Genomic DNA, 25,450 nt, shown 5'->3' with positions numbered 1-25,450 from the left:
TTTGATCACTCTTGGTTCACAGGAAGGGTGTCCAGGCCACCCTGACTTTAGGCAAATGAGGGGCAAGGGAGCTTATTTTGTACACTGTCTTGGGCTGCGCCCGTGATGGAAACCTCTAGCCAGAGGTTATTCAGAGTGTCTATGTTGAAGAAGATGAGGGCCATGTGGGAGTGTTTTGGTTTTAATTGTGGTCATTTGTTGGTGGTTGGAAGAGAATCCTGGGTCCACCTGGGCTGGAATTCTGGTGTGATGCCCCTTAAAGACTGAGTTCTGGAACTGACCTCAGAGAAGTATTGCCATTAATTGTGTTGGGATTTTAGGCAGCCATGCATGAGAGCCGCCATTGGAAACTGAGATCTAAGCCTGGGGTGGCTATTCACCAAGCACTGTCAATCTCAGCCAGGACATCACATGATTTTATTATGAAAAACTTGGCAGCCATTGTTGACAGTCAAAACACACATGGACCTCACATTGTAGACCTCAATGGGCCTGGCTTCATGTGGCCTTTTGGCCACACTTTGGGAAGCCTTGCCTCTGAGAATTCTCGAGAGGTTTCCTTGAAATGTGCTTCCTAAAAATTTAATGGTTCCTGAATGAATTGAAACCCACAGTTTCTCCAACTTCATCCTTGAAAAATTTCTAGATAAATACCATGAAATTTTTGAAATTTACATGACCAGGTGGCACTGGAGAACCTTTGGATGTCCTGTTGCTGATCAAGAGTGTACCAGACAGTGCCTTCCTTGACTGGGTTTCATGAAAATGGTGTAGAACAGAGCTGCCAGTATGGTGGAGCCTGCTGAGTAGTGGGCCCAGAGCTGTGGTGTGCAGTTGTGTGATAAAACATCTGTGGTGGGGTCATGTGGATCTTACTTCGGCTTCCAAAGGCTTGTGATTGACATGGTGCAGCCAGCAGACTTTTGTATATTAAGCCATCTTGTTAGATGGAGAGTTTTCAGGGCAATGTTCAGAATCAAGTTGCTACGGTCAAGGGGGCAAGCAATGTGGCATAGAAGCCTGATTGGTGCATTCTCCATCAGACCCTTACCCACCACACGTGACAGAACTCCCTCCAGCACTGTGTTCCAGTTGAACTCCTTGTATTTTGTGAAGCAAATACCAAACTCCCAGTTCAGCAACAAGAAACACAACAAAATTGGAGAATGACCAAATGGCTTCACAGTCTACACGGAAAGATTCTTAGACCCCAGTGGCCACAGCTTACCCACAAAGAGAGAATTCAGCACTGCTGCCTCATGTTCATTGGAAAATAAGAAACCATGTCCTCCATGTAACATAGATGCATACACAGCTTTGATGATCTCACTACAAAGGAAGCTAAAGCTCCTGAAAACAACATATATTTCAAGTGTACAATCTCAAAGACAGTTTCCCAGATGTCTTGAGGCCTGCACACTTCCATGTTTGTGGAGTGTTTACAGTCTCCATTACTTTTGGAAACTCCTCTACCACCTCCAGTGTTGTGAACTCCCGAGCATTTTCCATTCCAGATATGTATTCATAGATTTTCTAACTCTTCTCCTCTAATTGTATCTTAATTGGGGCGAAGGTAATGTCAAGGCATTGTTCTGGATGAGAGTGGGAAGATTTTTTTGTAGCACATATTTGCATACACATTGGATTCATTTTCCAATTATTAATTCAAAATACTTAATCCCTCATAGTAACCCACTCCCTACTAGACTCTGACTACAAATCCTAATGTGATGGATAAAAATAGACCAAACCAAATTGAAATACAAGCAGTTCAGAGGATGCCAGGTGTACATTTGGACGTTCATTTTGCATTATATATGGTAGGAGTTTTAAATCTAGTGAATTTTTTGTTGAAACACTTCTCCATGTGTTTTTAAAGTTAACAAATATGTGAATTCATATCTCCATTTCTCTGTAGCCTAATCAGCACATATATTTTTATATGCACATATAGAATCCTACCTGGTACCACACGTACATTCTTGTGAGGTGGCTGACTTGGCAGATACAAATTGTAAGAAGAGATCACTCCTGTTAAACACTGTTGGAACTGAAAATTCAACCTATGAGTGAGTATCCTAGCTGAACAACATTATACATAAATTCATGTTCAGTAAAATGAATATTTTTAGATCTGTGGATGATATATATTTCATGGTGAATTTCATTTGGCTTGTATATTAATACTTTTTAATTTCTGTGTGTGTATTTTAATGTCTGTATATATATATATATATATATATATATATATATATATATATATATATATATATTATTTATTTTCCAGAGTTTTCAAAATACGAAATAAATGTATCTTATTATGTACTCCCTAAATTCATTAATATTTAAGTGCGTATTTATAATCAACTTTTCATAAGATTATTCTAAGACATATTCATCCTCCTGAAATACGTATTTGTTTCCTAGTACTGAAAACTAAGTTCAGTGAATTGTGCATACATATCCTAATATTTTTACACTAATTGACCCAGGTTAATATAAATGCAAGTAGATTCCTATGGGACATGATGTGTATTTTGACGTTCATTTTTTTTCAACACTTGTACATTACTATTTCCTCAGTTTATGCACATCATAAGATATATATTTCATCCACAAGTTCACAAATTTAAAGGCTTTTGTTTCACTTTCAATCACTTCCTGCTTCAGAACACTTGTATTCCTCCAGGTTACATGACTGGTTTTTCATGAGACTTCTTTCCAAACACATTATTTTCGATTTCCACAATTACCTTTGAAGCAAAACTCACACATTCTTCATGATAAACCATAACCCTAATATTACCATTAGATGTATAACTGGTTTGAATGAATGGATATATATCAATATAAGGTTTCCTGTATATTTTCAGATATCAACTCGAACCATTATTTAAGTTGGAACCAGTTATATTATTTATTTACATTATGGTCTATTCATGCATTATTTCTATATTCATAGACACAGTGTACACCTATTTGTATTCAAAATACTAATTTACACGTCTTCAAAATACTGTTCCTACAAATGGTGAAAGAAATACTCATGTCACCTGATCTACATATACATTTTATCACAGTAATATTCTGGAAACAAAAAGCAAATGTCACACTTCTGATTGTACTAAAGCCTAAATGGAAATTGAACATGGATTACTAAAATCATCCATGTCCAGGTTGCCTATTGCTCTCAAATGTCGATCCTATTGGTGACTACATATTTGTTTCTTTCTAAGATTATATATTCAACCTCAAACCTGTTGAAAATGTCTAATCCAATTACTCACCTTATACTTTGCCTGATTTCCTAATGTCTCTATTGATATATATTTTCCCAAGTTCATCATTGTGACTGCCTCTTAACATGTGCTGATATTTACATTCACTCTCTACATGAAACCCTATTGCTAAAGACCATTTTGTCCAAATCCTATACTCACTCATCTTTCTAAAACTACCGACTATCTTTCTAATCCTACCAACTATCCCTTTTTGACTGCATGTTCTCTTCGACATTCAATCATCCAAGGTACAATGTCCTATACCATTGTATATTGATTTATCTGAGACATCTGTGCAGAAATTAATTCAAAGCTAAGTATCCTAATCAAGGGCACAATGCCCTTCTGGGCATCAAATCTTACCTAGATTTCTGTTTTCATATTTATATTTCAACTGTATATTTTGTAAATATCGCATGTTCCCATAACCATTATTCATCCTGCAGAATTATTCCTAACCCAATCGAACATGTTGTTAACCCTAACCATACACTGTTCGCTCAATCTAACTTTACTGAAGAGCAGGGAAAGAGTTGATCTTCCAATACTGGATTGTAGGGTATCTTCCATCTGATGAGAACCTCAAAGGTCCATGCAGAAATGATACGTGGAGAAGAAGAAGGCAGCTATGAAGGACCTGAGAGAGCAAAAGTCATTTTCAATGTTAAACAACCGGGTCAGGATGAAGAGATGTATCTGAATCAGCCTTTCTCTTCTTAATGTAGAGAAGATGGACAAAACCAGGCCTGTGAGAAGAGCTGTTCCCTGGTGCCTATTGTTGATATACCATTCTAACTTGTGAAACTGTCACAGGAAGTATGGGCAGTGTCCATCTACTGGGACCCTTAGAAGCAAATATCAGTACACACTTCCTTGGTGATGGAACACTCTGAACTTGGGATCCAGGAAGCCAGGCACCCAGAGTCAGTCCCAGTCCCAGTCCCAGTGGTCTCAAATGTTTGGATTTACCAAGGACAGAGTGAGTCTTTGTTGGTACCTACTGAAGTGAGAATGGCCAAATGCCAGGAGACCTCTGAAGAGGAGCCTTTTCTGAGAAAGCAGGTAGTGGCTCAACCATGGCTCCTGACAACTTCACAGAGTTGGTGAAGAAGACCAGATCTGAGACAGAACAGGCCATTTTTGGGGAACATAGTATGGACCACCAGTCAGAGGACACTCAAGATATTCACCAACATATTTGGGGGAAGGAGGTGCCGTTGTGGGTGTTGGTGTGAGTTTGTGGTTTTTGTCTCTTTTCTGAGAATAGGTAGGAAAGACTGCTTGTTTGTTTGGACTGGAATGTTTCTAGAAAGTCGTTTGACAACGTGAGTGTTTCTATGTCTGTGCAATCCACTGTATCTGTGGTTGTAGACATTTGAAAAGCGAATGCATCAATGGTTGTGTCCTGTCTAGTAGAAAGCTTGCCAGCATTCATCCTGCACAATTAAAGAATGGAGAGAGGCTTGCCTTATGGATGGGCAACACCTACTATCTTCCTAAGTTCTTGTTTTCTTCCTGAATACTGGCCACTCTCCAGAATAGCCTCATGGTTTGGTTTCCAAGATATGTACCACCTTCAAGATCTGTTACATGGCCATGTACTGGATAGCTGCAGAGAATAGAAGCATCTCAGAAAACTCACATATCAGTGTGACCATTAAAGTCTCAGTGGAAAAACACTGCATTGGGCCTTTTGCTTACCTATTGTTCTGTTGTCCTGAATGTCAGGAAGATCTTTGCCCCAGGCCACCCCTTTGTGAAGCCAGAAGAAAAGAGTTTTCAAATGGAAATGAATGGGCATCACCTGTGGCTTTTTGCTTAATTGCTTTGGAAAGAGATGTGGCTGAATAAGCCTCTTTGCCCTATGTGAGGCAGTGGCTTAGATTCTCAGCACCTGATGGATCTAAAGAAAGTTTCCCAGTTTGCATGCAAAATGAAAATGGCCAAAAGAGCAGTCATTGTGGACGAAGTCTCTCGCCTTCCTCTGTAAGCTTCTTGACCTCCATCAAGTGAGAATAGGGATCCTTTGTGTCAAATCAGTTCCTCAAAGCCCTACAGAGGCTAGCACAAAAGGGCTTGTGTTTTCTCATGACACCAATTCACATAAAGAATCTATACCAGACAGTCAGTAGGCCTCAAGTTAGAGAAGCAGAGCAGTATTAAGAGCAGGCCTATTTGATCACTATTGGTTCACAGGAAGGGAGTCCAGGCCACCCTGACTTTAGGCAAATGAGGGGCAAGGGAGTTTATTTGGAAAACTGTCTTGGGCTGTGCCCCTCATGGAAACCTCCAGCCAGAGGCTATGAAGAGTGTCTATGTGGAAGAAGATGAGGGCCATTTGGGAGTGTTTTGGTTTTAATTGTGGTCATTTGTGTGGTGGTTGGAAGAGATGACTAGGTCCACGTGGCTTGAACTCTGGTGTGATTCCCCTTACAGACTGAGTTCAGGAACTGACCTCAGAGAAGTATTGCCATGAATTGTGTTGGGATTTTAGGAGACCACGCATGAGAGTTGCCTTTGGAAACTGAGATCAATGCCCAGGGTGGCTTTCCGCAGAGCATTGTCAATCTCTGCCAGGGCATCACATTATTTTATTCTGAAAGACTTGGCAGCCATTGTTGACAGTCAAAACACACATGGGCCTCATATTGTAGACCTCAATGGGCCTGGCTTCATGTGTCCTTTTGGCCACTCTTTGGGAAGCCTTGCCTCTGAGAGTTCTCCAGAGTTTCCTTGAAATGTGCTTCCTCAAACATTAATGGTTTCTGAATGAATTGAAACCCACAATTTCTCCAACTTCATCCTTGAAAAATGGCTAGATAAATACAATGAAATTTTTGAAATTTTCATGACCAGGTGGTACTGGAGAACCTTTCAATGTCCTCTTACTGATGAAGTGTGTACCAGACAGTGCCTTGATTGACTGGGTTTCATGAAAATGATGTAGAACAGAGATGCCAGTATGTTGGAGCCTGCTGAGTCGTGGGCCCAGAGCTGTGGTGTGCAGGTGTGTGATAAAACATCTGTGGTCGGGCCATGTGTATCTGACATTGACTTCCAAATGGCTTGTGGCTGACATTGTGCAGTCAGGAATCGCTTATATGTCTGATAACTCTCCATATAAGGCATCTTGTTATATGGAGATGTTTCAGGACAATGTTCAGAATCAGGTGCTATGGTCAAGGGGACAAGCTATGTGGGATAGAAGCCTGGTTGATGCATTCTCCTGCAGACCCTGATCTATTTCATGTGACAGAACTCTCTCCAGCACTGTGTCCCAGCTGAATTCCTTGTATTTTGTGAAGCAAATAACAAACTCCCAGTGCAGCAGCAAGAAACACCATGAAAAGTGGAGGATGACCAAATGGCTTCACAGTCCACACGGGGAGTCACTTAGCCTTCAGTGGCCACAGTTTACCTACAAAGAGTGAATTCAGCACTGCTGCCTCATGTCCTTTGGAAAATAAGAAACTATGTCCTCCACGTCACATAGATGCAGATCCAGCTTTGATGGTCTCATTAGAAAGAAAGCTAAAGCTCCTGACAACAACATATATGTCAAGTGCCCATCCTCAGAGGCAGTTTCTAAGGAAGTCTTTAGGCCGGCAGAGCTGCATGTTTGATAGCGTTTACCTATTAGACCAGGATGCAAGAAAAGACCACTGACTCCAATTAAAATCAAGTTAAAGCAAGCTTATAATTTCCACTGCCCAGGTGGCCTCTCCCTCCCAAAACAGTGGGAACAAGACAGCCACCCAAATTTCCTACAGCCCAGGTTTATAACCCAGAATTTTACACTACAGGGGGGTTACAAATATCAGAACTCTGACAAGCATCACACTAATCATAGTTTATATATATATATATATATATATATATATATATATATATATATATATATATATATATATATATATTTTTTTTTTTTTTTTTTTTGCTGGCCCCAACATCAGAATTTATGAAAACCATTAGAACTTCAGAGAGGGTCATTGTCTGGCCAGGGAAGGCCAGTGTTTATGAGGTGTCAATAAAGTTTCATAGAGGGCTGTTCCTGGTCAAAGAGCCAGGCATGGGTGAGTTCAAGGCCACGGGCAGGCATTGCAAGCAGGTTCAGAATTTGGTGTAATTTATAGTTAAGCCAAAATTTTCTTTTCATGGCTTTGTGGCAAGATGGATCCCAATTTTAATAAAAGATCAGGTTGGGTCTATCATTCCCCCCTTTTCTAATGTGTCCCTTTCAAATCTTTGATAGGGTAGGGGAAGAGCACTGAGGGAATTTTAATACCTCACGTAACAGTCTCCATATTTTTTGAACTCACACAAAACCAGTCTCCCTGATTTTACCTGACTTAATTAATTACTTAAAATGAAAGTCTATTTATTTTTGGCTCCATTGTTGTAAGAAGAGTGGCGTCACTCATTTTGGCTTCTTCTGAGCTGAGAGAGGGTGACATGAGGGGGCACAGCATGAGGGACATGAGTTGCCTTTTAGAAGTCAGTTCGGTTTGAAGTCTGGTTGTGGTAGAACAGTTTGTAAAGTCATCTGGGGATGGGTTCTTCTATGAGAGAAACAAAAACCATGAGTACTGAATAAATGTTGCAGCAGCTGAAACAAGTCACTGTATAGATGTCCCCTCATCTGTCTTCAATATCCCCAGTTATCAGGATTTTCAACTTAATATTTAACTTTTAGTGTCACAGTTGTCCCACCCCATAAGATACAGATTAATAATTTAATGTCATCTGATCTTGCAAATTCCTTTTACTAGTATGACCTCTGTGTGTAATAGAGAAACCTTTAATTCTGTTAGTCAGCGCTGGATAATCATACTAGCAAACACCAAGCCTACCTGTGTAGGTTTGGAATATCTGTAGGCCTTAAACAAAAAACTTCTGCCTCTGGTAGCTCCTCTTGATAGTCTCTTGTTATTCTCATCAGGCATTCCTCTCTGAGAATCCTTCTTTGTAGCCTCCAGTCTTACTTATTTTGGGAGGCTACCATAAAGTGTATACGTTAAAATATTATTATAACTATTATTATTTAAAATGCCCAGGAATGGCTGTATTTTGGGTTTATCTGTCTTTGCTAAGAGTTTAAGATGAAGCAGTAAAACTGACTTTTGTTTCTATATATTGTTAACAGTCAGCTGAGATTTTATGGGAGTCATTTCTGGGGAAACTTGAGAGCAGCTTCTCAGTTCTGCTAGTGCCATTTGCGCTAGGTGATTCCAGGTCTTGCTTGACCATGTGGCTTCTCTCGGAAGCATCAGGAATATCTCCCTTCTCTGATGACTCTCTTCTTCGTAGAAAATGCACTGATTGGCTTTCTGTTCTCCAGTGGTCTCATTAATCTTCCTGATCAGGAGGTTATGTGGCTCAGAGTTGCAAAGTTCTTTAGAGAAGTCTCCTGTTCCCTGGATACAGACTGACTCAGAGGGCAAGAGCCAAATATTTGTTTTATTGTCCCTTTTCATTTAAATTAAATTTTAAATCCTAATCTTAAACATCCAGCAAATAAATTTTAACAGCCTTATATTAAGAGTACTGTGCTTTAATGTCTATAATTTAAAATTATTTATCTTTTTATTATTTGGGATCTGTATTTTTCTGTCTGTCTTGTAGGTGATGACTTATTATCTTAAATTAACCAATATTGTGTTCTAAAAGCAACTCTTTTGTAAAACACTAACAGGGAATCTTTAGTTAACTTATAAGGAAATTCAAAATAAAATTAACAAGAGTAAAAATACTTAGTTCGTGTAATAGCTACCCTGAATTTTAGGCTGAGTTATACATTATATCCCCTTTTTGAGATCCTAGTAATCTTGACAGAAAAACATAACTTTAAATTAAATAACATCTGACCTACTGCTTTCGTAGTTATTCTCACATGTTGTAAGATGAGACACAGAGCCTTATCTCAGGTAAGGCAGGGCTCTATATAAATCTTAAGTGTTTTAGTTCTAAAGCTGATCTTTGTTTTTTAAATATCATTTTACACAGTTTACATAAATTGTTTGAGGTCACATGAATATTAGCTAACACCATATGATATCACATTTAAAACATGAAGTAAAGAAAGGCTGAAAGTTTTTAACATTTACATAGATTAGGCGCTCATTAACTTAAAAAATATATTTAAATTTTTTCCCAATGTAAAAAGTAACATAAAACTTTATATATCTTATTGATAACAAGTAAATAAATCCCCAATATATATATATTTTTACCATACAACTTCAGAACACCAGCTTGATGAAATGCTCTTTTAAAGTTTCTACCTTACAGAATTGTATACCTGGAAGATATGAGCACATTAATAGCATCACAATGACATTGATGTTTTTACATTAACCAAGTTTAGCTTTTAAAGAAATGGCAGTAGAGTGCTCTAAAATAACAGTTCTTATTTAATCAGTTGTTTAATTTTTATGGTTGCTTGTTCTAGAAAAATAAAACTTTATAAACACAATGTTATGGGTAAACTTTTGTTTTAAGAAATTTGTGTCGCTTTATCACATGACTGATTTTTACAATCTTATACAGACTTTAGAACAAACTTATACAGACCTTACTAAATCAATCAGATATCTAATAAAAGTACTCATGAATGAGTAATCCCATATAAAATTTACTTCACTTATTTATCAAAATATTAGAGAAATGTATTGAACAGTGTAAACCATTTTTTTTGTTAAAGGAAAAGTCCTAGAACCAAGGCATATTAGACATTTTATAGACATTAATATTTTATTAGATTTTTGAGCAGCTAGAAAAACTTGTAAGCTTAAATTTATAGACATTTATTGTTATTTGCTTATCCAAATTTAAAGTGAATCATTTAAATCACGTGAATTAAAGATCTTTGAATCCACTTTTTAAAATTTGTTTTTATGAGTGCTTTTTTTTAATGATCGCTCCTTATATATGTTAATTTGTATATCACATATATGATATACGAACATATGGATATATAGACATACAACACATAACAAAAGTGTGCACAAATAATAATAGTAAGGCCTTGTAGCTTTTCGCAGGTGAAATCTCCATTGCAATGTTTCAAAACTCCACTGTTGGTCAAATATAGAACTGATCAGAAAAATGTTAACCTAGTTCTGTAGGATCAAAATAATGAGCTCAAAAAAAATACAGAATCTAAGGAAAAAAATGAGAGTCCTAGAAAAAATGACTGGCTAGTAATTAGTAAATACCATACGATATACCTTTTTTTTTCCCACTTAGACATCAGATCAGTCTCCTACTGAGTTTGCATTCTTCTTTCATTTACATTTCAACATAAGTCCTGGCTGAGTTCTGGAAGGAGCTGGACAAAACTGCTATTCTAAGCAGACACCTCAGGCCTAAGGCACTTTAACCATAATTTTCAGGTGAGGATGTTGAAAATTATGATACAATTTTAAGATACAATTCACAAAATTTTATAACTTAACATCTTTTTTTGTCAACAGATACCATACTATGATGTACTATCCTTGTCCAAATTAATGCACTGATACACACTGTGACATTTTCCCAGGCTACCCAATTAAAAATTGGTTAAAAAAAAGACTGAATGATTGGGAAGTTACTTGCCAACTTGGAAGTAGAATTCTTTAGTTTTCCATTTTAAGTATTTAAGTTCTCTGGCATGAATTATCTGAAATCATAAACTAAAAAATTACCTAAACCCGACTTTTAACTTCAAGATTGTGCAATGCTTCAAAAACCCATTCAGATACCATATTGTTACAATAAAACATCATCCTTTAGACACACATTCAGCTAAGATCATTCCCAAGAAACAATTTATAATATCAACACATTATTGCACATGTCTTAAATGGCCAGAAACAAAGACAAAAGACAGACAGAAAGGAGCTCCAGACTATGGCTGACAGGACAGAAGCCTTTGAAACAGCAGAAAAGAAAAAAATCTCCTACACCAGTGGCACGATATATGTCCCCACAAGGGCATCAGATGTTTTCACAGAGGGGGAACCTGAAATGCAATATCAAAGGTCTCCATGGTGACTTTACTGCATTTAGTGTCTCCTTTTTCTTTTTCTCTTTTTTAAGAAGACAGAGGTGGCATAATACTTACAGTGCAGGGAAGGAAGGAGGGAATTCACTGAAGCAACAGGGCTTCCGCAGCTGCTGGGAGTCCCTCAGTCCCGTCTTTTACTTACAGGATTAGCTCCTCTGGTTCGGTTCCACCCCAAGCACGCTGAATCTCCTAACATTTCAGTAGTCAGCTCTCAAAAATTCCAGGGTCAGGGGCGGTATCAAAATTTGTAACTTAAATTTCGGTTCCGAACCTTGAAGCCAATTAATACCAATTTAATATAAGGACAGGGTTTGAGAAAAAGTAAAAGGGAGGTTTACTGCTTTGCTAACAAAGGAGAAAAACAGGGGACTTTGTCCAAAGTTGTGACTCTCTTGATCTGGAGGGACAAGGGGTTTTAAAGGAGTTTCACTTGTTAACCTGGGAGATACTCAGTTATTAGGTCCCCAGCAGGCATTGCCCTCTGCCGTGGGTGTGCTCCAGACAGCCAGCTAGGGGCTTCTCTCATCCTGCTTAACAAAGGCGGGTATAGTGCATCACATTTCTTTAAAACACAGTCCAAAGGGGTGTCAGGCTTACATGATTTATTACCCATTTTCAAGTCCAATATCCTTAAGTTTTTACCACAGAAATCACACAACAAAACGCACAAAAACAAACAAATAAAAAACATTTAGAACACAGAATAAAACACACACACACAAAAAAAACAGAAACTCAGCAAATAAACAGAAAACCAGAGGAGCAATGCAGCGTCTTGCTAAAGCTCCGGGGTAGGAGCTCCTGCATGCCAGTCGGCACCTCTCTACACTTTCAGAGGTATTCCCTACAGAACAGAACAGAGGAAAGAAGGATTCCTATTACTGTCCCAGACAGGAGTATATGTGAGCCTTCCCAGGCCACCTCTCTGTCATCAGAAGAGTACTCCCTTAACCGGATATCAGATGTTATAAAGGCGCCTCTTACCTATGAAGGCCTCCTCCACCAGGTGCTTGATAATAGTTTTAGTGCGATGGTTCACTGCAGTGATCCACGGACTGAAGGCTCATTCCAAGGTTTTGGAACTTGGCTCTCCAGCCCGGAGTCCTGGAGGATAGGCCAGCTTCAGAATTTCCAGCAGTCTGGCTTTGTGATCTGGTCGGGTCATGTTGCTGGGGAACTCCAAAATGTTAGTCCAGGACACAAGAAAAGACCACTGACTCCAATTAAAATCAAATTAAGGCAAGCTTAATATTTCAAGCAGCCGGGCTGCCTCTCCCTCTCAAACTGGCGGGAACAAGACAGCAACCCCACCTTTCCTACAGCCCAGCTTTATAGCCCAGAAAGTTACACAAAAGGAGGGTTACAGAAAACAGAACTTTGACAAGCATCACACTAATTGTAGTTTACATTTTTTTTTCTGGCCCCAGCATCAGAAATTATGAGGACCATTAGAGCCTCTGAGAGGGTCGTTGTCTGGCCAGGGAAGGCGAATATTTATGAGGTGTCATTAAAGTTTCAGAATGGGCTGTTATCTGGTCAGAGAGCCAGGCATGGGTGAGTTCAAAACATGGTCAGGCATTCTAATCAGGTTCAGAATTTGCAGTAATTTATACTAAAGCAAAAATTATCTTTTCATGGCTTTGTGGCAAGATGGCTTACAATTTTAATGAAAGATCATGTTGGGTGATCAACCCTGTCCCTTACTTTTGGAAAATCCTCTACCACCTCCAAGGTTGTGAACTCCTGAGCATTTTCCATTCCAGATATGTATTCACAGAACTTCTAACTCTTCTTCTCTAATTGTGTCTTACTTGGGGCGAAGGTAATGTCAAGCCATTGTTCTGGATGAGAGTGGGAAGAATATTGTGCAGCACATAATTGCATACACATTGGATTCACTTTCCAATTTTCCAATTGAAATACTGAATTCCTGACAATAACCCATACCCTTCTAGACGCTAACTACAAATACTAATTTGATGGAGAAAAATAACCCAAACGGAATTGAAATATAAGCAGTTCAGAGGAGGCATGGTGTATATTGGACTTGCCTTTTGCAAGATAAATGGTAGGTGTTATAAATCTAGTCATTTTTTAATTGAAATTGTTTTATATGTGTATTAAAGTTAACAAATATGTGAATTCCTATCTCCCTTTCGCTGTAACCTATTCAGCACATTAATTTTTATATGCCCATATAGAATCCTACCTGATATCACACGTACATTTTTGTGAGGTGCCTGACATTGCAGATACAAATTGTGAGAAGAGATCACTCCACCTAAACGCTGTTGGAACTGAAAATTCAAGCTAATGTTGAGCTTCCTAGTTTAATAACATTATACATAAATCCATGTTCAGTAAAATGAATATTTTTGGATCTGTGGATGATATATATTTCATGGTGAAATTCGATTGGCATATATAATTCTACTTTTGAATGTCTTTGTGTGTGTTTGTGTGTGTGTGTGTATATGTATATACACACACACACACAAACACACAATATATAAATCTCTAGATTTTTCAAAATATGAAATATATGTGTTTTATATACACTCCCTAAATTCATTCATGTTCATGTATGTGGATTAATATTCAACTTTTCACAAGATTATTCTCAGAAATATTCATCCACCTGAAATTCATATTTGTTTTCTAGTACTGAAAACTAACTTCAGTGAAAGGTGCAAACAAATCCTAGTATTTCTACATTAACTGACCTAGTTTAACATCAATGCAAGTAGATTCCTATGGGACATGATGTGTATTTTGACATTAATTATTATTCAACACTGGTACAATACTATTTCTTCAGTTTATACACATCATAGGATATATATTTCATCCACTACTTAGCAAATTTATAGGCATTTGTTTCACTTTCAATCACTTCTTGCTCCAGAACACATGTATTTCCCTATGTTTCTTGACTGGTCTTTTCATGAGACTTTTTTTCAAATATATTATTTTCGATTTCCATGATCAATTTTTAAGCAAAACTCACACACCCTTCATGATAAAACATAACCCTAAGATGACCATTAGATATATAACTGGTTGGAATGATTGATTGTGTATCATTATAACATTTCTTATATATTTTCAGATATCCATTCAATCCATTATTTAAAGTGGATCCAGTTATATTATTTATTCCCAGTATGGTCTATTCATGCGTTATTGCTATATTCATAGACAGAGGGTATACCTATTTGTACCCCAATACAAATTTATATGTTCTCAAAATATTGCTCCTGGAAATGGTGGAAGAAATACTCATTTCACGTGATATACATATACATTTTATCACAGAAATATTCTGGACACAAAAAGCAAAGGTCACACTTTCAATTGTACCAAAGCCTAAATGGAAAGTGAGCATGGATTACTAAAAACATACATGTCCAGGTTGCCTAATGCTCTCAAATGTCAATCCTATTGGTGACTACATATTTGTTTCTTCCTAAGATTATATGTTCAACCTCAAGCCTGTTGAAAATGTCTAATCCTATCACTCACTTTGTACTTTGCTTGATTTCCTAATGTCTTTATGATATCTGCTTTCCCTCATATTTTTCCCAGTTCATCATTATGACTGACTCTTCACATGTGCTGACATTTACACTCACTCTCTAACCGAAACCCTATTGCTAAAAAACGTTTTGTCCAAATCCTATACTCACTCTTCATTCTAAACCTAACGAGTACCTTCCTCATCGTACTGAATATCGCTTTTTGACTGGATGTTCTCTTCAACATTCAATCATCCAAGGTACAAGGTCCTATGCCATTGTATATTGATTTATCTGAGACAACTGTGCAGCACATAACTCAAAGCTAAGAATACCACTTAAGGGTCCAATTCCCTTCTGGGCTTCAAATCTTTCCTAATTTTCTGCTTTCATACTTATATTTCACCTATATACTCTTGTAAATATCGAAGGTTGCCAATACCATTATTCATGTCGCAAAATGATTCGTAACACAAATCAAACATGTTATTAACCCTAAACATACACTGTTCCCTCAATATAACTTACAGAAAAGCAGGGCAGAGTTGGTCTTACAATATAGGAATGTAGGTGATCTTCCACCTTCTGAGAACCTCAAAGATCCATGGAGAAATGATCCTTGGAGAAGATTTATGCAGCTATGTAGGACCTGAGAGAGCAATAGAAATCTTCCATGGCAAACAACCTGGTCAGGATGAATTGATGGGTCTAAATCAGCCTCTCTCTTCTTATTGTAGAGAAGTTGGAAGAAACCAGGCCTGTGTGGAGAGCTGTTCCCAGGTGCCTAAGGTTGATATTCCATTCTAACTTCTGAATGTGTCACAGGATGTTGGGGCAGCCTTCATCTCATGGGAACCTTGGAAGCAACTGTTAGGACAAAGTGGTTTTCAAGGCAGTGACCTCATTCAGTTCCTGAAGGAAGTGACCTCTTCTCACTTCCTTGGTGATGGAATTCTCTGAACTTGGGATCCAGGAAGCCAGGCACCCAGAGCCAGACCCAGTCCTAGTCCCATTGGGCTAACTTGTTTGCTTTTCCCAAGAACAGAGTCAGTCTTTCTTGGTACCTACTGATGTGAGGATGGCCAAATGCCAGCAGATCTCTGAAGAGGTACCTTCCCTGAGAAAGCAGGTAGTGGCTCACCGCTGTCTCCTGACAACTTCACAGAGTTGGCCAAGGAGACCAGATCTGAGACAGGACATGCCATTTCTGGGGAACATAATATGGCCCACCAGTCAGAAGACACTCTGGATAGTCACAGACCTACTTGGGGGAAGGAGGTGGCTTTGCCGTTGTGGGTGTGAGTTTGTGGTTTTTTTCTCATGTTCTGAGAATAGGTAGGAAAGGCGTTTTTTTGGTGTGGAGTGGACTGTTTCTAGTAAGTCCTTTGACATTGTGAGGGTTTCTATGTCTGTGTATCCCACTGTATCTGTGGTTGTAGACATTAGAAAAGAGAATGCATCAATGGACTTGTTTTCTCTAGTAGAAAGCTTCCCCACATTAATACTGCCCAATTGATTAATGGACTTCACTTTGCCTTATGGATGGGCAACACCTACTGTCTTCTTAAGTTACTCTTTTCTTCGTGAATTCTGGCCACTCTACAGAATACGCTCATGGTTTTGTGTCCCAGATATGTAACACCACAAGGCTCTGTGACATGGCCATGTACTGGATAGCTGAAGAGAATGAGAGCATCTCAGAAAACTCAGATATCAGTGTGACCAGTAAAGTCTCAGTGAAGAAACCCTTCTTGGGCCATTTGCTTACTTCTGATTCAATTACCCTGAATGTCAGGAAGGTCTTTGCCTCATGCCAACCCTTTGTGAAGCCTGAAGAAAACTGTTTTCATATGGAAATGAATGGGCTTCACCTGTGGCTCTTTGCTTAATTGCTTTGGAATGGGATGTGTCTGAATCAGTCTCTGGTCCTTGTGTGAGGCTGTGACTTAGATTCTCAGCACCCAATGGATCTGAATAAAAATCCCATGTGCTTCCCAAACCGAAATGGCCAAAAGAGAAGTCACTGTGGATGAATTTTTTTGCCTTCTTGTTTTAGGTTCCTGACCTCCATCAAGTGAGAATAGGGATCCTTTGGATTAAATGAGTTCTTCAAATCCATGCAGAGGCTAGACCATATTTGCTTGCGTTTTCTCATGACTCCAAATCACTTAAAGAATCCATACCTCACAGCCAGTAGGCCTCAAATTGGAGAAGCGGAACACTTTAACAGCAGGAATATTTGATCACTCCTGGTTCACAGGAGGAGTGTCCAGGCCACCATGATTTTAGGCAAATGAGGGGCAAGTGAGCTTATTTTGGACATTTTCTTAGGCTGTGCCCCTCATAGAAATCTCCAGCCAGAGGTTATGATGAGTGTCTTTATGGAAGAAGATGAGGGCCCTGTGGGAGTGTTTTGATTTTAATTGTGGTCATTTTTGTGGTGGTTGGAAAGAATGACTGGGTCCACCTGAGCTTGAACTCTGGTGTGATTCCCCTTAGAGACTGAGTTCTAGAACTGAACTCAGAAAAGTATTGCCATGAATCGTGTTTAGATTTTAGATGGCCATGCATGAGACTCACCCATGAAAACTGAGATCTAGGCCCAGGGTGTCTTTCCACAAAACAATGGGAATCTCAGGCAGGATATCACATGATTTTATTCTGAAAGATTGGCAGGTATAGTTGAGAGTCAAAACACACATGGACCTCACATTGTAGACCTCAATTTGCCTGGCTTCATGTGACCTTTTGGCAACTCTTTGAGAAGCCTTGCCTGTGAGTGTTCTCCAAAGCTTTCATTGAAATGAGCTTTCTCAACACTTAATGGTTGCTGAATGATTTGAAACCCACAGTGCCTCCAACTTAATCTTTGAAAAATGGTTAGATAAATACCATGAAATTTTTGAAATTCCCATGACCAGGTGGCACTGGAGAAACTTTGGAAGTCCTGTGGTTGATCATGTGTATACCAGAGAATGCCTTGTTTTACTGGGTTTTATGTAAATGGTGTAGAACAGAGATGCCAGTAATTAGTATCCTGCTGAGTAGTGGGCCTAGAGCAGTGGTGGGCAGGTGTGTGATAAAACACCATGGTGGGGCCATGTGGATCGGCCATTGGCTTCCAAATGGATTATGACTGACATAGTGCAGAAATCAGACACTTATATGTAAAGGCATTTTTTATATGGAGAGGTTTCAGGGCAATGTTCAGAATCAGTTAACTATGGTTATTGGGGCAAGCTATGTTGGATAGAAGCATGGTTGGTGCATTCTCCTGCAGACCCTGACCCACCACACGTGACAGAAGTCCCTCCAGCACTGTATTCTAGTAGAACTCCTTGTATTTGGTGAAGCAAATACTAAATTCCCAGTGCAGCAGCAAGAAACACCACAAAAAGTGGAGGATGACCAAATGTCTTCAGAGTCCACACGAGGAGACACTTAGCCTCCAGTGGCCACAGTTTACCTACAAAGAGAGAATTCAGCACTGCTGCCTCATGGTCGTTGGAATATAAGAAACCATGTCTTCCAGGTCACATAGATGCAGACCCATCTTTGATGGTCTCACTACAAAGGAAGTTAAAGCTCATGACAACAACATATATTTCAAGTGCCCAACCTCAGAGGCAGTTTTCCAAGAAGTCTTAGGCCAGCAGAGCTCCATGTTTGTGGAGTGTTTACCCTGTTCTTTACTTTTGGAAACTCCTCTACCACCTCCAAGGTTGTGAACTCCCGAGCATATTCCATTCCAGATATGTATTCACAGATTTTCACACTTTTCTACTCTAATTGTGTCTTACTTGGGGCCAAGCTAATATCAAGGCATTGTTCTGAATGTGAGTGGAAAGATTTTTGTGTAACACATATTTACATACACATTCGATTCATTTTTCAATTTTCTATTTGAAATACTGAAGCCCTGAAACTAACACATACCCTACTATACTCTGACTTATAATTCTAATATGATGGTGAAAAATAACCCAAACAGAATAGAAATACAAGCAGTTCCGAGGAGGCATGGTGTATTGATACAATTGGTTTTTGCATTATATAGTGTAGGAGTTATAAATCTAGTCAATTTTTTTTGTTGAAATAGTTCTACATGTGTTTTTAAAATTAAAAAATATGTGAATTCCTGTCTCCCTTTCTCTGTAGCCAATTCAGCACATGTATTTTTATATGCACATATAGAATTCTACCTGGTACCACACGTACATACTTGTGAGGTAACTGAATTGGCAGATGCAAATTGTGCTAAAGGATCACTCCTCCTAAATGCTGTTGGAACTGAAAATTCAACCTATGGGTGAGCTTCCTAGTTGAATATCATTATACATTAATCCATGTTCAGTAAAATGAATATTTTTCAATCTGTGGATTATATATATTTCATGATGAATTTCGATTGGCATATATATTGCTACTTTTTTTTCTTTTATTGGTTGCTCAAAACATTACAAATCTCTTGACATATAATATTTCTTACATTAGATTCAAGTGGCTTATGAACTCCCATTTTTAGCCCAAATAGAGATTACAGAATCACATCGGTTACACATCCACATTTTTACATAATGCCCTATTAGTTACTGTTGTATTCTGCTACCTTTCCTATACTCTACTATCTCCCCTCCCCTCCCTTCCTATTTTCTCTTTTTCCCCCATCTACTGTAATTCATTTCACTCCATGTTTATTTTCCCATTCCACTCACAACGATATGTAATTTTGTGTAACAATGAGGGTCTCCCTCCATTACCATGCAATTTCCCTTTTCTCTTACTTACCCTCCCACCTCATGTCTCTGTTTAAAGTTAATCTTTTCTTCCTGCTATTGCTCCCTGCTCTGTTCTTAGTTGCTCTCATTATATCAAAGAACACATTTGGTATTTATTTTTTAGGGATTGGCTATTTTCACTAAGCATAATCTTCTTCAGTGCCATCCATTTTTCTGCAAATTTTATGATTTTGTCATTTGTTAGTGCTGCGTAATACTTCATAGTGTATAAATGCCACATGTTTTTTATCCATTCATCTACTGAAGGGCATCTGGGTTGGATCCACAGTGTTTCAGTTGTGAATTGTACTGCTATGAAAATCGATGTGGTAGTATCCCTGTATTACTCTCTTTTAAGGTCTTCAGGGAATAGTCCGAGAAGGGCAATAGCTGAGTCAAATTGTGGTTCCATTCACAGCTTTCCCAGGAATCTCCATACTGCTTTCCAAATTGGCCACACCAGTTTACAGTCCCACCAGCAATGTACAAGAGTATCTTTTACCCCACATTTTTGCCAGCACTTGTTGTTTGACTTCATAATGGCTGCCAATTTACTGGAGTGAGATGGTGTCTTAGGGTGATTTTGATTTGAATTTCTCTGACTGCTAGAAATGGTGAGCATTTTTTATGTACTTGTTGATTGATTGTATGTCCTAATCTGAGAAGTGTCTGTTCAAGTCCTTGACCCATTTTTTTAATTGGGTTATTTGTTATCTTATTGTCTATTTTTTTGAGTTCTTTGTATATTCTGGATATTAGGGCTCTATCTGAAGTGTGAGGAGTAAAAATTTGTTCCCATAATGTATGCTCCTTATTTACCTCTCTTATTCTTTCTCTTGCTGAGAAAAAACTTTTAAGTTTAAGTAGTCCCATTTGTTGATTCTTGTTATTAACTCTTGTGCTATGGGTGTCCTATAAAGGAATTTGGAGCCCAACCCCATAATATGTAGATCAGAGCCAACTTTTTCTTCTATCAGACACAGAGTCTCTGATTTGATATCTAGCACCTTGATCCACTATGAGTTAACTTTTGTGCATGGCGACAGAAAGGAATTCAGTATCATTTTGTTGCATATGGATTTCCATTTTTCCCAACACCATTTGTTGAAGATACTATATTTCCTCCATTGCATGCTTTTAGCTCCTTTTTCAAATATAAGACAGTTGTAGCTTTTTGGATTAGTCTCTGTGTCCTCCATTCTGTACCATTGGTCCACCCGCCTGTTTTGGTACCAGTACCATGCTGTTTTTTTTTTTTTTGTTGTTGTTTTATTTTGTTTTTTTTTAATTAATTTTATTGTAGGTTGTTCAAAACATTACATAGTTCTTGATATATCATATTTCACAATTTGATTCAAATGGGATATGAGCTCCCATTTTTACCCCATATACAGATTGCAGAATCACATCAATTGCACAACCATTGATTTACATATTGCCATTCTGGTGACTGTTGTATTCTTCTGCCTTTCCTATCCTCTACTATCCCCCCTCCCCCTCCCCTCCCCTCTTCTCTCTCTACCCCCTCTACTGTAATTCATTTCTCCCCCTTATATTTTTCCTCCTTTCCCCTCACTTCCTCTTGTATGTAATTTTCTATACCCCTGAGGGTCTCCTTCCATTTACATGCAATTTCCCTTCTCTCTCCCTTTCCCTCCCACCTCTCATCCCTGTTTAATGTTAATCTTCTTCTCATGCTCTTCGTCCCTACTCTGTTCTTAGTTACTCTCCTTATATCAAAGAAGACATTTGGCATTTGTTTTTAAGGGATTGGCTAGCTTCACTTAGCATAACCTGCTCTTATGCCATCCATTTCCCTCCAAAATTCTATGATTTTGTCATTTCTTAATGCAGAGTAATACTCCATTGTGTATAAATGCCACATTTTTTTTATCCATTCTTCTATTGAAGGGCATCTAGGTTGGTTCCACAGTCTTGCTATTGTGAATTGTGCTGCTATGAACATGGATGTAGCAGTGTCCCTATAGTGTGCTCTTTTTAGGTCTTTAGGGAATAGACCGAGTAGGGGAATAGCTGGATCAAATGGTGGTTCCATTCCAAGCTTTCCAAGAAATTTCCATACTGCTTTCCAAATTGGGCGCACCAATTTGCAGTCCCACCAGTAATGTACAAGAGTACCCTTTTCCCGACATCCTCGCCAGCACTTGTTGTTGTTTGACTTCCTAATGGCTTCCAATCTTACTGGAGTGAGATGGTATCTTAGGGTGGTTTTGATTTGCATTTCTCTGACTGCTAGAGATGGTGAGCATTCTTTCATATACTTGTTGATTGATTGTATGTCCTCCTCTGAGAAATTTCTGTTCAGGTCCTTGGCCCATTTGTTGATTGGGTTATTTGTTATCTCATTGTCTAATTTTTTTAGTTCTTTGTATATTCTGAATATTAGGGCTTTGTCTGAAGTGTGAGGAGTAAAGATTTGTTCCCAGGACGTAGGCTCAATATTTACCTCTCTTATTGTTTCTTTTGCAGAGAAAATCTTTTTAGTTTGAGTAAGTCCCATTTGTTGATTCTAGTTATTAACTCTTGTGCTATGGGTGTCCTATTGAGGAATTTGGAGCCCGACCCCACAGTATGTAGATCATAGCCAACTTTTTCTTCTATCAGACGCCATGTCTCTGATTTGATATCAAGTTCCTTGATCCACTTTGAGTTAACTTTTGTGCATGGCGAGAGAAAGGGATTCAGTTTCAATTTGATGCATATGGATTTCCAGTTTTCGCAACACCATTTGTTGAAGATGCTAGCCTTCTTCCATTGCATGCTTTTAGCTCCTTTATCGAATATAAGATAGTTGTAGTTTTGTGGATTGGTTTCTGTGTCCTCTATTCTGTACCATTGGTCCACCCACCTGTTTTGGTACCAGTACCATGCTGTTTTTGTTACTATTGCTCTGTAGTATAGTTTGAAGTCTGGTATAGCTATACCACCTGATTCACACTTCCTGCTTAGGAATGTTTTTGCTATTCTGGGCCTTTTATTTTTCCATATGAATTTCATGATTGCTTTCTCTATTTCTACAAGAAATGCCATTGGGATTTTGATTGGCATTGCATTAAACCTATTGGGAACTTTTGGTAATATGGCCATTTTGATGATGTTAGCTCTACCTATCCATGAACAGGGTATATTTTTCCATCTTCTAAGATCTTCTTCAATTCTCTGTTTAGGGTTCTGTAGTTTTGAATGTATAAGTCTTACACCTCTTTTGTTAGGTTGATTCCCATGTATTTTATTTTTTCTGAGGATATTGTGAATGGGGTGCTTGTCCTCATTTCCATTTCAGAGGATTTGTCACTGATATACAGGAATGCCTTTGATTTATGCGTGTTGATTTTATATCCTGCCACTTTGCTGAATTCATTGATTAGCTCTAATAGTTTCTTTGTAGACCCTTTTGGCTCTGCTAGGTATAGAATCATGTCATCTGCAAATAGTGATAATTTGAGTTCTTCTTTTCCTATTTTTATGACTTTAATTTCTTTCGTCTAATTGCTCTGGCCAGTGATTCGAGAACTATGTTGAACAGAAGTGGTGAGAGAGGGCATCCCTGTCTTGTTCCAGATTTTAGAGGGAATGCCTTCAGTTTTTCTCCATTCAGAATGATGCTAGCCTGAGGCTTAGCATAGACTGCTTTTACAATATTGAGGTATGTTCCTGTTATCCCTAGTTTTTCTAGAGTTTTGAACATAAAGGAATGCTGTACTTTGTCGAATGCTTTTTCCGCATCTATCGAGATGATCATATGGTTCTTATTTTTAAGCCTATTGATGTGGTGAATAACATTAATTGATTTCTGTATATTGAACCAACCTTGCATCCCATGGATAAATCCTACCTGATGATGGTGCACAATTTTTTTGATATGTTTTTGTATCCGGTTTGCCAGAAGTTTATTGAGGATTTTTGCATCTAGGTTCATTAGAGATATTGGTCTGTAGTTTTCTTTCTTTGGAGTGTCTTTGTCTGGTTTAGGAATCAGGGCGATGTTGGCCTCTTAGAATGAATTTGGAAGTTCTCCCTCTTTTTCATTTTCCTGAAATAGCTTGAAAAGTATTGGTATTAGTTCCTCTTTAAAGGTTTTGTAAAACTCTGCTGTATACCCATCCGGTCCTGGGCTTTTCTTAGTTGGTAGTCTTTTGATGGTTTCTTCTATTTCCTCAATTGATATTGGTCTGTTTATGTTGTCAATATCCTCCTGACTCAATCTGGGCAAATCATATGACTTAAGAAATTTATCGATGCCTTCACTATCTTCTATTTTATTGGAGTATAAGGATTCAAAATAATTTCTGATAATCTTCTGTATTTCTGAAGTGTCTGTTGTGATATTGCCTTTTTCATCCCGTATGCTAGTAATTTGAGTTCTCTCTCTTCTTCTCTTCGTTAGCGTGGATGAGGGTCTGTCAATTTTATTTATTTTTTCAAACAACCAACTTTTAGTTTTGTCAATTTTGTCAATTGTTTCTTTTGTTTCGATTTCATTAATTTCAGCTCTGATTTTAATTATTTCTTGTCTTCTACTTTTTTGCCGTTGTTTTGCTCTTCTTTTTCTAGGACTTTGAGTTGAAGTATTAGATCATTTATTTGTTGTTTTTTTTTCTTTTTTTAAGGATTGAACTCCAAGCAATAAATTTTCCTTTTAGAACTGCTTTCAATGTGTCCCATAGATTCCGACATGTTGTGTCTGTGTTTTCATTTATCTCTAAGAATTTTTCAATTTCCTCCTTGATGTCTTCTATAACCCATTGATCATTCAGTAACCTATTTTTCATTCTCCAAGTGATGCATGATTTTTCCTTACTTCTTTTATTGTTGATTTTCAATTTCATTCCATTATGTTCAGATAAGATGCATGGTATTATCTGTACTCCTTTATATTGTCTAAGAGTTGCCCTGTGACATAATATAAAATCTATTTTTGAGAAGGATCCATGTGCTGCTGAGAAAAAAGTGTAACTGCTTGAACTTGTGTGGTATATTCTATATATGTCAATTAAGTCCAGGTTATTAATTATGTTATTGAGTTCTATAGTTTCCTTATTCAACTTTTCTTTGGAAGATCTATCCAGTGGTGAGAGAGGTGTGTTGAAGTCTCCCATAATTATTGTATGGTGGTCTATTAGACTCTTGAACTTGAGAAGAGTTTGTTTGATGAACATAGCTGCACCATTGTTTAGGGCATATATATTTATGATTGTGATGTTTTGTTGGTGTATGGTTCCCTTGAGCTGTATGTAGTGTCCCTCTTCATCCCTTTTGATTAACTTTGGCTTGAAATCTATTTTATATGATATGAGAATGGACACTCCTGCTTGTTTCCAAAGTCCATATGAGTGATATGATTTTTCCCAACCTTTCACCTTCAGTCTATGTATGTCTTTTCCTATCAAATGCATCTCCTGAAGGCAGCATATTGTTGGGTCTTGCTTTGTGATCCATTCTACTAGCCTGTGTCTCTTAATTGGTGAGTTTAAGCCATTAACATTTAGGGTTATTATTGAGATATGGGTTGTTCTTCCAGTGATATTTGTTTATTTATGTTCCTAAACATGGTTTGTTTTCCTCTTTGATTATCCCCAGCCTTTACTGTACTCCCTCCCGCTGTTGGTTTTCATTGATATTTTCCATTTCCTCTTCCTGTAATATTTTGCCGAGGATGTTTTGAAGAGATGGTTTTCTAGCTGCAAATTCTTTTCACTTTTGTTTATCGTGGAAGGTTTTAATTTCATCTTCCATACTGAAGCTTAATTTTGCTGGATACACAATTCTTGGTTGGAACCCATTTTCTTTCAGTGTTTGAAATATGTT

Source organism: Callospermophilus lateralis, unplaced genomic scaffold (assembly GCF_048772815.1).
Source record: "Callospermophilus lateralis isolate mCalLat2 unplaced genomic scaffold, mCalLat2.hap1 Scaffold_74, whole genome shotgun sequence".
Classification (NCBI taxonomy): domain Eukaryota; kingdom Metazoa; phylum Chordata; class Mammalia; order Rodentia; family Sciuridae; genus Callospermophilus; species Callospermophilus lateralis.
Note: the sequence above shows the minus strand (reverse complement) of the source record.